Here is a 12,330-nt window from a genome sequence, read left to right on the forward strand (position 1 = left end):
AAAAATTTTGTGTTTCACTCGGGGGCAAAGTTGTTGTTTAACCCTCGTGCTTTAAAACCCTCGCAACGCTCAAGATTCCATTTTTCGAACCACTCGCTACGCTCGTGGTTCAATTTTGGAATCTTTCGCTTGCTCGGGTATCAATAGTAGCACGAGCGGTTAAACAACAACTTTGCCCCCTTGTAAAACAAATAACTATTACAGTAGGTACTACATATGGTGCTACTTTACCGCACTGGTGCTTAAAGGGCCATATGTACTGTAAAAGGTTGTACGATACATGTGCGAATAGGTAATTCGCAACTCGTGTCGATTTTCGGTCGTGTTTTAATTTATCGCCAGATCGCCACTGATTGCGAATTTCTTATTTTTCGCACTTGTATCGTAACTACTATTACAGTACATATGGGGCTACTTTACCGCACTAGTGCGATAATTGGCACATTATGCAACTATGTCAAGAATTTAAAGGGCCATCTTCTTCTTCTTCTTCTTCCTCGCATTATCCCGTCATTTTGCCACGGCTCATGGGAGCCTGGGGTGCGCTTGACAACTAATCCCAAGAATTGACGTAGGCACTAGTTTTTATGAAAGCGACTGCCATCTGACCTTCCAACCCAGAGGGGAAACTAAGCCTTATTGGGATTAATTCGGTTTCCTCACGATGTTTTCCTTCACCGAAAAGCGACTGGTAAATATCAAATGATATTTCGTACATAAGTTCCGAAAAACTCATTGGTACGAGCCGGGGTTTGAACCCGCGACCTCCGGATTGCAAGTCGCGCGCTCTTACCGCTAGGCCACCAGCGCTAAGAATTTAAAGGGCCGTATGTACTGTAAAACGGTGTGCAATGCATGTGCGAATAGGTAATTCGCAACTCGTGTCAATTTAAAACACTCCCTTCGGTCGTGTTTTAATTTATCGCCACTCGTTACGAATTTTCTATTTTTCGCACTTGTATCGTAATGTACTATTACAGTACATATGGTCCTATTTTCCCGCACTAGTGCGTAAAATAGCACTTTTCGTGCGATGTCAAAAGTTTAAAGGGCCATATGTACTGTAAAACGTTGTACGATACACGTGCGAGTAGGTAATTCGCAACTAGTGTCGATTTAAAACACTCCCTTCGGTCGTGTTTTAATTTATCCCCACTCGTTTCGAATGTCCTCTTTTCCGCAGTTGTATCGTAAATAACTATATTATTTGTTCCTGTTTTTCGCACTTGTATCGTAATGTACTATTACAGTACATATGGGGCTACTTTACCGCACTAGTGCGATAATGAGCACATTACGGAACTATGTCAAACATTTAAAGGGCCATAATAATATGTACTGTAAAACGTTGTACGATACATATGCGAATAGGTAATTCGCAACTCGTGTTGATTTATAACACTCCCTTCGGTCGTGTTTTATTTTATCACCACTCCTTGCGAATTTCCTATTTTTCGCACTTGTATCGTAATGTACTACTACAGTATATATGGGGCTACTTTACCGCACTAGTGCGATAATTGGCACATTACGCAACTATGTCAAAAATTTAAAGGCCATATGTACTGTAAAACGTTGTACGATACATGTGCGAATAGGTAATTCGCAACTCGTGTCGATTTATAACACTCCCTTCGCTTTGTGTTTTAATTTATCGCCAAATAGACCGGATGGCTCTTTTTTGTAGAACAAATATTGTTTGTATATCCGCTGCCCTTACCCCACAGTAAAATTCCATATGCCATTAAACTATGAAATTGGCTGAAATACAAAAACGTGCCGTCTCTACGTCAGTCAATTGCCTTATTTTCCTAACTGCAAAAGTGCAGAACTTAATTTGCTAGCTAATGACGATATGTGAGGACTCCACTGCAAATTAGTGTCCAAAGTTAAACCTAAAAAGATGGTTTTATCTACTAACTCCAAGCGGTCTCCATTCAAATGAACATTTATGTTGTTGTCAATAACATTAGGTAATGTGAATCGCATGCACTTGGTTTTTTGGGGATTAAGTAGCAGGTTGTTCTTTGTAAACCAGTTTAAAACTTTTGAAAGAATATCATTGATGCTATCGTAATCAATTGTATTTCTATTCACTTTAAAAATTAAAGATGTATCGTCTGCAAATAAAACAATTTTGCAACAGTTTTCGACAATGGAGGGCAAATCATTAATATAAACTAAAAAAAGAAAAGGCCCTAAAATAGAGCCTTGAGGCACTCCTAATTTGACAGGCGCTCCGCTAGATTGTGTTCTATTTATGACTACTGTTTGAGACCTATAACTAAGATATGATGAAATTAATTTTAAAGCATTTGCAGACAACCCGTAGTGCTTCAGTTTTAATAGAAGAGTACAATGTTCAACGCAGTCAAACGCCTTTGAAAGGTCGCAAAATATGCCTATTGCGTCGCAAGAATCCTCCCATATACTATAAATATATTTAATAAGTTCTGAAGCAGCATCAGTTGTAGAACATCCCTTCCTGAATCCAAACTGTTGGCAGTGAAATAGATTATTGGCTTTAAAATAACTCTGTAACTGATCTAGCATATTTTTTTCGAAGACTTTACTCAAGGCGGGCAGAATTGATATAGGGCGAAAGTTTGTTACGTTGTTTCTTTCGCCTGATTTGTATAAAGGTACAACTTTGCTTATTTTCATTAAGTCTGGAAATACTCCCTGCTTCACACTGATACTGATACTGATACTAGGGGCAACTCCAGCCAGCAGATCCTGCAGCAAGGACTAGGAAGAGGAGACTATAGGGGGGAGGCGAAGTTGGGGCAAATAGCCCTGTAAGCTCGCATGACTCTGCTGATTCAATCTAAGCGGCCTCGAGTCAGTGGAGGTGTCAGCGTCACCCCACACCGGCTAAGCCTCAAACGCGAAATCAAACAAAGTACGCGCGCAAACCAACTTATTACGCAACAACCCCTGCCACCCCTCCGTAGGCGCCCGCAGCCTGCCCGAGACACCGGAGCACCCAGTAGATAGGACAGGAGTGTAGGGTTTACAGTCAGGATAGTAGGAGAGACGGGAGATTTTTAGCCGACCCGAATACAAGGCATCGTAAAGTCAGCACGGGGTAGACAGATACTATACTTGGTGTGTAATAAATACTAGGTGTGAGGATGTGTGACTGCATTATGACCCTCCCCTTTCCCCTCATTTGTAGAAACCTGGATAGCCCCGTCGTTATTACGTTATCTCGGATAGTATCTCAAATCATTAGCCGCTCTCGCCTTAGTGTTTCTTCCTGCGAAGTACTGGGGATTCCGTATTAGTACTGCTGTGGATTCGATTTTCTTCTGGTTCAACTTCAGCAAACCTGTGCCATCTTTGTCCATTTAGTCTTTTAAAAATTCTTCAATGTGGCAGAGTCGTGGTTCACGGGGCCGTTCGTGGTCCGCTAGTTAGGTAATAATTATTTTATTTGCCTAACGTACTTGCGTGTTTAATGACCGCCTGTTTAAAAGTTTCAGCCAAGTCGATGAAGGTCCTGTAGGTAAAGACAATAGTGCAGCCGGGCGGGGCGAACAAAGAAAAGAACCCTTGCATCCATACAGCCGTGCGTAATGGACAATGGTTTATGGTTTCCGTATTTTTGACAGAGTGTATGCCAGATGCGTGTAACCATTAAAACAATTCCGTCAGGATTTTTTGAAAGTAACTTGTTACTTTGTTCGTTTTCTTTTTAGGAAGAAATTTGTTATTGCTCAATGAAATAAATGAACAATACTTTTGTGTTATCGGAATTGAATGAATGAAAACATTTATTTTCAGGCAACTATTGGCCCATAGATAAATACCTTAAAACTAGCATACATATTATTACAAAATATATCTTAAAACTAAAAACACAATTATGGCTGCGATGCAGTTCGCAAACCCGCAGTGTCAGGGAGCCGGCCGCGGAACTGCCGGAACTTGACACCCTTCGGCCAAAACTCCTCCTTGGTGAAGGTCGCTAGATGTTCAGTCGGAACGCTCAGCACAAAAGAATTAAAATTCACACTGTGTCGAGATTCCAACTTCACGACCCTCAGGATGAATCCGGACTTGGCTCGTACATACTTCACGATCTCCTCGACCTTCGTAAGGTAGTGTAATCGGGACACATACAGCAGCGTCGTCGGTGTTGCAGGACGCAGCAAATGGTTAGGTCCAGTCGGTGCGGTACCGCACTGATTCGGACGAGCTGACTTCTTTCTCCTTCTTTCTGAATTGTTGAGATTACCCCAACAGAACGGCATCTTGCTTTTATGTGACCGGTTTCTTTCCCATGGTATTTATTTCGCGGAGTACTTAAGTAATAGACTAATAGTTATGCCTAATGTTGCGAGTGAGTAAAAAACTATGACCAATCCTCCTCGCTAATGACCATGCGGACACCAAGCAATACATGTTCTATAATTACCTACATACTTCTTACTCCTTAATAATGTTCTTATTTCGTGTATTCTAGAAAACTACTGAAACAGTACCTAAATGTAACTTGGTGAGGTAGGTATATTAATTACTAACTATTAGGTATGTAAATGTAGTACCTAACTAAGTGAGGTAAATGAAGGTCTCACTGTATCTATTTTTCAGCTACTTATTGGCTTTTTGGCCTTAAGTATTGTAAATATTCTATCGTCTTCCTTTAATTAAATAAAATATGTGTATGTATTATTGACTACTTATTCGCTTTTTTCCTTATTCTAAATATTCTAGTGTTTTCATAAGTGTTATTTTCAGCTAGGTTCAGTTTATTATAGGTATGAAATAGGTAGTAACGTGAATAGTAAAGCGTGAATCTAGACTCAGCTACTTATATTCGCTTTTTGGACTTATTCTCAATATACCTCTCCTGGAGGTTTTCAAGGATAGACAGGACTTGTAGCCGGTGGATAAATATATCCTACCTTAATTGTACAATCTGGTGGGAACCAGTATGCTGTATTTCGCTACTTGATCGCTATTTGGCTTACTCTAGGATTTTCCTATGTGTGCCTAGTGAACCTATAGTCGCTAGATATGTTCAGATTATAAATTAGTGTCTTAGTAACTAAGTGGTTTAATGAGGTTGGGGTCGTGTTGTATTCAGCTAGGAACTTAGTCGTTACTTGGCCTAATTTAAGGTTCTACTGTTTACCTGCGTGTGATTGCGGGCTAGATATCTACGTTCAATATATGACTGCGTAACTTATTGGGTTATTAACTTATGAGTTACATTGAGGTCACACTGTATTCAGCTGCTTAGTCGCTAATTTGTTTTATTCTAAAAATTCTAGTCTTCCTACGTGTAATTGCAAGATACGTTTAGTGGGGTGAGTTAGGAACTTAATTAGTGCTTAAATAATAGTAATTAAAAGTAATGAGGTCCGTTAAGGTTGTGCTGTATACCTATTCAGATACTTAGGTTGCCTACATATGTCGCGTAGGTACTTAAGCTCAGGGCTTGAGCACGTCTAGCCTTTATGCACCTAGTGCTTAAGAATAACAGAGTAGGAACGGTCTCACCAAATTTGACTGTGATGTAGTACGGATGGAGGTGGCTTGAATCACTGGTGCAGCCGCGATCATGCGCTCGTCGCGGTTGGCGTGGACACGGCTCACACTCACTTAGTTTGACGCACTGGTACGCGGAAATATTATATGACCGGGTTGCACTGGTATATGTAATATAAACTTATGAACACTGTCCTGTCACGAAAGGTTGGAATTTGGAATTAAGTAAGTAAGAACGCGTCGCGAGAGCTTTGGTTAGCGTGCGTCGGTACTTAGATGTTTGTGCCGCGATTGCACTAGCATCTGGCGATGGGTGACTATTGTTCGATGGGATTTTAACGCGTTTATGAGACTCCTTTGTTTGCCCCGGGCACGTCCGTTCACCACCGCGTCCCAAACGAAACTCCTGGAAATACTCCTTGCTTCACACAACCATTAAATATATATGTTAAATAAGGAGAAATTACATCTATTACGTTACTAAGAATTTTCACAGATGTTCCCCACAAGTCTTCGGTACTTTTTTTTTCATAATTGTTTTAAAATGTTTGATTAATGTAAAGGGGTCAACGGTATTAAACTCGAAGATATCATTACATTCCTTGACACTTGAGCACATCAGAGCTTCAGCCTGCTCAGATGATGACTTAAGAGCCTTAGTAGTGTTACTTGCTAAATTTGAGAAGAACTCTTCAAATGTCGTTGCCACTGCAAAATCTGAATTTATGACTTTACCGTTGCTAAGTAGGTTAAACTCACATTTTTTTCCCTTACATTTACTACTTTCGCTATTAATAATTTTCCAAGTCATCTTGGTTTTATTATCCGATCTTAACAGCTGCGATTTAATATAATTTGATTTTGCGGCAGTACAAACTTTTTTAAAGATACGTGAATACGATTTAACATACTCAGTGAAATTCTCGTTTTTATTATATTCTCTCATGCCATATAGCTCACTTTTGCGTATACCCGCAGTAGCCCAATCACTAAACTTCTTAGTTTTGCGTCCTGAAGTTGTTTTTAGCTTAAATATTCCATTAAAATTTTAAATTATTACATCCAAGAGAAGTCCGTATGCTTCGTTACAGTCGCTGTGGGAAAGGGATACTGATGGTAAAATACTTTGAATAACATTTTTAAATTTATATAGTTTACTATCTGTTCCTGTTCTAATCCTGGCTCGTACCAATGAGTTTTTCGAAACTTATGTACGAAATATCATTTGATATTTACCACTAGCTTTTCGGTGAAGGAAAACATCGTGAGGAAACCTGCATACATCTGCGAAGAAATTCAAAGGTGTATGTGAAGTCCCCAATCCGCATTGGGCTAGCGTGGGGACTATAGCCCAAGCCCTCTCGCGCATGAGAGGAGGCCTGTGCCCAACAGTGGGACGTATATAGGCTGAAATGTGATGATGATGATGATGACTATCTGTTATGGGTCTATATGTTATTAACTATCTTGTATTTTCAACTGTACTTTGGATCGTAATCATTTGCCCGCAGTGGTCTGAATTAAAACAATTAAGAAGTTTTTTGTTGAGATAGTTACAGTTGCAAAATATATTGTCTAGACATGTTGCACTAGTTGTTGAGACTCGCGTTGGCTCAAGGAACACATTACTTAGATTAAATGAGTGAAATAGACTCACTAACTTAATCCTGTCGGATCCAACAAGTCGACATTGAAGTCATGTCTGTGAAGTTGGCATATCAAAGTCTAGCAGATCACGTTTTTATTGTAGTTCTATTAGCACGCACCATAGTTCTAGAGTTCCTGATACTTTTTAGCAATAGTTCTGGCGTTTTTACCGTGAAAACCAATACTATGGAATTTCACAAAATGATATGCTAAGTTCACAAACTAGCATATCATTTTGTTACAAATGGGATAAAAAAAATATGCTCGCCTCGACACATGGTAACAAAGAGTTCCTGACACAAAAAAGGCATCTTTGAGAACATTTACTAAAATTTCTAAATAGATTTTAAATTATATGATATGCTAAGTTCACACGTGCTATGCTGATGTCATTTAACAACGCACAGACATATATTTGGTTCCAAACGAAAGCTCTAGCTCTATTGTTTACAGAACTTAGGAGTTCTCGGATCTACATCGAGCAAGGAAGTCATAAAAATGTAACTTTCATAAACTTAAAATTAAAAAAAATACACGCGTAAATATAAAAATATATTTTTAAAAGTTCTAAGCGTGTTTTGAGTCTAAAATGATAGCTGTGCGTTCTATGTATACAGAACTAGGGAGTGCCTGGCCCTGGCGTGACGTATAAAGTGTAGAAAACCATTATCTTTGAATTTTTCTTATTTTTCAATATATAGACAAATTATAGGTGTGATATGCTGAAACTTTTTCGGGAGTTTTAGGCTTGAATTTGGTCTTGTATGATAGCTGTGTGTTCGTAGTATATAAAACAGCGGAGTTCTAAGCATTGGTTCACATTGAAAGAAAAATAAAAATAAAGTTTTAAATTTCGATTTATTCAATTTACAGGTGTACTATGCTGAAACGTTTTCAGGAGTTTTAGGCTTGAATTTGGTCTTGTATGATAGCTATGTGTTCGTAGTATATAAAACAGCGGAGTTCCGGGCATTGGTTCACTTTGAAAGAAAAATAAAAATTAAGTTTGAAATTTCGATTTAGTCTACATAGAGGTGTGCTATGCTGAAAGGTTTTCAGGAGTTTTAGGCTTGAATTTGGTCTTCTATGATAGCTGTGTGTTCGTAGTATATAAAACAGCGGAGTTCCGGGCATTGGTTCACTTTGAAAGAAAATTAAAAATTAAGTTTTAAATTTAGATTTAGTCAATTTACAGGTGTGCTATGCTGAAACGTTTTCAGGAGTTTTAGGCTTGAATTTGGTCTTGTATGATAGCTGTGTGTTCGTAGTATATAAAACAGCGGAGTTCTAGGATTTGATTCACTTTGAAAGAAAAATAAAAATTAAGTTTGAAATTTCGATTTAGTCAATTTACAGGTGTGCTATGCTGAAATGTTTTCAGGAGTTTTAGGCTTGAATTTGGTCTTGTATGATATCTGTGTGTTCGTAGTATATAAAACAGCGGAGTTCCGGGCATTGGTTCACTTTGAAAGAAAAATAAAAATTAAGTTTAAAATTTCGATTTAGTCAATTTACAGGTGTGCTATGCTGAAACGTTTTCAGGAGTTTTAGGCTTGAATTTGGTCTTGTATGATATCTGTGTGTTCGTAGTATATAAAACAGCGGAGTTCCGGGCATTGGTTAACTTTGAAAGAAAAATAAAAATTAAGTTTGAAATTTCGATTTAGTCTACATAGAGGTGTGCTATGCTGAAAAGTTTTCAGGAGTTTTAGGCTTGAATTTGGTCTTGTATGATAGCTGTGTGTTCGTAGTATATAAAACAGCGGAGTGCCGGGCATTGGTTCACTTTGAAAGAAAAATAAAAATTAAGTTTGAAATTTCGATTTAGTCAATTTACAAGTGTGCTATGCTGAAACGTTTTCAGAAGTTTTAGGCTTGAATTTGGTATTGTATGATAGCTATGTGTTCGTAGTATATAAAACAGCGGAGTTCCGGGCATTCGTACACTTTGAAGGAAAAATAAAAATTAAGTTTGAAATTTCGATTTAGTCTACATAGAGGTGTGCTATGCTGAAACGTTTTCAGGAGTTTTAGGCTTGAATTTGGTTTTATATGATAGCTGTGTGTTCGTAGTATATAAAACAGAGGAGTTCTGGGCATTGGTTCACTTTGAAAGAAAATTAAAAATTAAGTTTGAAATTTCGATTTAGTCAATTTACAGGTGTGCTAAGCTGAACCGTTTTCAGGAGTTTTAGGCTTGAATTTGGTCTTCTATGATAGCTGTGTGTTCGTAGTATATAAAACAGCGGAGTTCCGGGCATTGGTTCACTTTGAAAGAAAATTAAAAAATAAGGTTGAAATTTCGATTTAGTCAATTTACAGGTGTGCTATGCTGAAACGTTTTCAGGAGTTTTAGGCTTGAATTTGGTCTTGTATGATAGCTGTGTGTTCGTAGTATATAAAACAGCGGAGTTCCGGGCATTGGTTAACTTTGAAAGAAAAATAAAAATTAAGTTTGAAATTTCGATTAAGTCTACATACAGGTGTGCTATGCTGAAACGTTTTCAGGAGTTTTAGGCTTGAATTTGGTCTTGTATGACAGCTGTGTGTTCGTAGTATATAAAACAGCGGAGTTCCGGGCATTGGTTTACTTTGAAAGAAAATTAAAAATTAAGTTTTAAATTTCGATTTAGTCTACATAGAGGTGTGCTATGCTGAAACGTTTTCAGGAGTTTTAGGCTTGAATTTGGTCTTCTATGATAGCTGTGTGTTCGTAGTATATAAAACAGCGGAGTTCCGGGCATTGGTTCACTTGGAAAGAAAATTAAAAATTAAGTTTGAAATTTCGATTTAGTCAATTTACAGGTGTGCTATGCTGAAACGTTTTCAGGAGTTTTAGGCTTGAATTTGGTCTTGTATGATAGCTGTGTGTTCGTAGTATATAAAACAGCGGAGTTCCGGGCATTGGTTAACTTTGAAAGAAAAATAAAAATTAAGTTTGAAATTTCGATTTAGTCTACATAGAGGTGTACTATGCTGAAAAGTTTTTAGGAGTTTTAGGCTTGAATTTGGTCTTGTATGATAGCTGTGTGTTCGTAGTATATAAAACAGTGGAGTTCCGGGCATTGGTTCACTTTGAAAGAAAAATAAAAATTAAGTTTGAAATTTCGATTAAGTCAATTTACAAGTGTGCTATGCTGAAACGTTTTCAGAAGTTTTAGGCTTGAATTTGGTATTGTATGATAGCTATGTGTTCGTAGTATATAAAACAGCGGAGTTCCGGGCATTGGTTCACTTTGAAGGAAAAATAAAAATTAAGTTTGAAATTTCGATTTAGTCTTCATAGAGGTGTGCTATGCTGAAACGTTTTCAGGAGTTTTAGGCTTGAATTTGGTTTTATATGATAGCTGTGTGTTCGTAGTATATAAAACAGCGGAGTTCTGGGCATTGGTTCACTTTGAAAGAAAATTAAAAATTAAGTTTGAAATTTCGATTTAGTCAATTTACAGGTGTGCTATGCTGAACCGTTTTCAGGAGTTTTAGGCTTGAATTTGGTCTTCTATGATAGCTGTGTGTTCGTAGTATATAAAACAGCGGAGTTCCGGGCATTGGTTCACTTTGAAAGAAAATTAAGAAATAAGGTTTAAATTTCGATTTAGTCAATTTACAGGTGTGCTATGCTGAAACGTTTTCAGGAGTTTTAGGCTTGAATTTGGTCTTGTATGATAGCTGTGTGTTCGTAGTATATAAAACAGCGGAGTTCCGGGCATTGGTTAACTTTGAAAGAAAAATAAAATATAAGTTTGAAATTTCGATTAAGTCTACATAGAGGTGTGCTATGCTGAAACGTTTTCAGGAGTTTTAGGCTTGAATTTGGTCTTGTATGATAGCTGTGTGTTCGTAGTATATAAAACAGCGTAGTTCCGGGCATTGGTTCACTTTGAAAGAAAAATAAAAATTAAGCTTGAAATTTCGATTTAGTCTACATAGAGGTGTGCTATGCTGAAACGTTTTCAGGAGTTTTAGGCTTGAATTTGGTCTTGTATGATAGCTGTGTGTTCGTAGTATATAAAACAGCGGAGTTCCGGGCATTGGTACACTTTGAAGGAAAAATAAAAATTAAGTTTTAAATTTCGATTTAGTCTACATAGAGGTGTGCTATGCTGAAACGTTTTCAGGAGTTTTAGGCTTGAATTTGGTTTTATATGATAGCTGTGTGTTCGTAGTATATAAAACAGAGGAGTTCTGGGCATTGGTTCACTTTGAAAGAAAATTAAAAATTAAGTTTGAAATTTCGATTTAGTCAATTTACAGGTGTGCTAAGCTGAACCGTTTTCAGGAGTTTTAGGCTTGAATTTGGTCTTCTATGATAGCTGTGTGTTCGTAGTATATAAAACAGCGGAGTTCCGGGCATTGGTTCACTTTGAAAGAAAATTAAAAAATAAGGTTGAAATTTCGATTTAGTCAATTTACAGGTGTGCTATGCTGAAACGTTTTCAGGAGTTTTAGGCTTGAATTTGGTCTTGTATGATAGCTGTGTGTTCGTAGTATATAAAACAGCGGAGTTCCGGGCATTGGTTAACTTTGAAAGAAAAATAAAAATTAAGTTTGAAATTTCGATTAAGTCTACATAGAGGTGTGCTATGCTGAAACGTTTTCAGGAGTTTTAGGCTTGAATTTGGTCTTGTATGACAGCTGTGTGTTCGTAGTATATAAAACAGCGGAGTTCCGGGCATTGGTTTACTTTGAAAGAAAATTAAAAATTAAGTTTTAAATTTCGATTTAGTCTACATAGAGGTGTGCTATGCTGAAACGTTTTCAGGAGTTTTAGGCTTGAATTTGGTCTTCTATGATAGCTGTGTGTTCGTAGTATATAAAACAGCGGAGTTCCGGGCATTGGTTCACTTGGAAAGAAAATTAAAAATTAAGTTTGAAATTTCGATTTAGTCAATTTACAGGTGTGCTATGCTGAAACGTTTTCAGGAGTTTTAGGCTTGAATTTGGTCTTGTATGATAGCTGTGTGTTCGTAGTATATAAAACAGCGGAGTTCCGGGCATTGGTTAACTTTGAAAGAAAAATAAAAATTAAGTTTGAAATTTCGATTTAGTCTACATAGAGGTGTACTATGCTGAAAAGTTTTTAGGAGTTTTAGGCTTGAATTTGGTCTTGTGTGATAGCTGTGTGTTCGTAGTATATAAAACAGTGGAGTTCCGGGCATTGGTTCACTTTGAAAGAAAAATAAAAAT

General features: G+C 37.4%; 1 long non-coding RNA gene across 1 annotated transcript; it reads left to right on the forward strand.

Annotated features, from left to right (window-relative positions):
• The first annotated feature begins 248 nt into the window (after positions 1-248).
• Positions 249-1,030, forward strand: LOC134805801 (uncharacterized). The gene is made up of 2 exons (XR_010146398.1): positions 249-292; positions 868-1,030. It is a non-coding gene; the product is annotated as an uncharacterized LOC134805801 (long non-coding RNA).
• The last annotated feature ends 11,300 nt before the right edge of the window (positions 1,031-12,330 follow it).

Source organism: Cydia splendana, unplaced genomic scaffold (assembly GCF_910591565.1).
Source record: "Cydia splendana unplaced genomic scaffold, ilCydSple1.2 scaffold_63_ctg1, whole genome shotgun sequence".
Lineage (NCBI taxonomy): Eukaryota > Metazoa > Arthropoda > Insecta > Lepidoptera > Tortricidae > Cydia > Cydia splendana.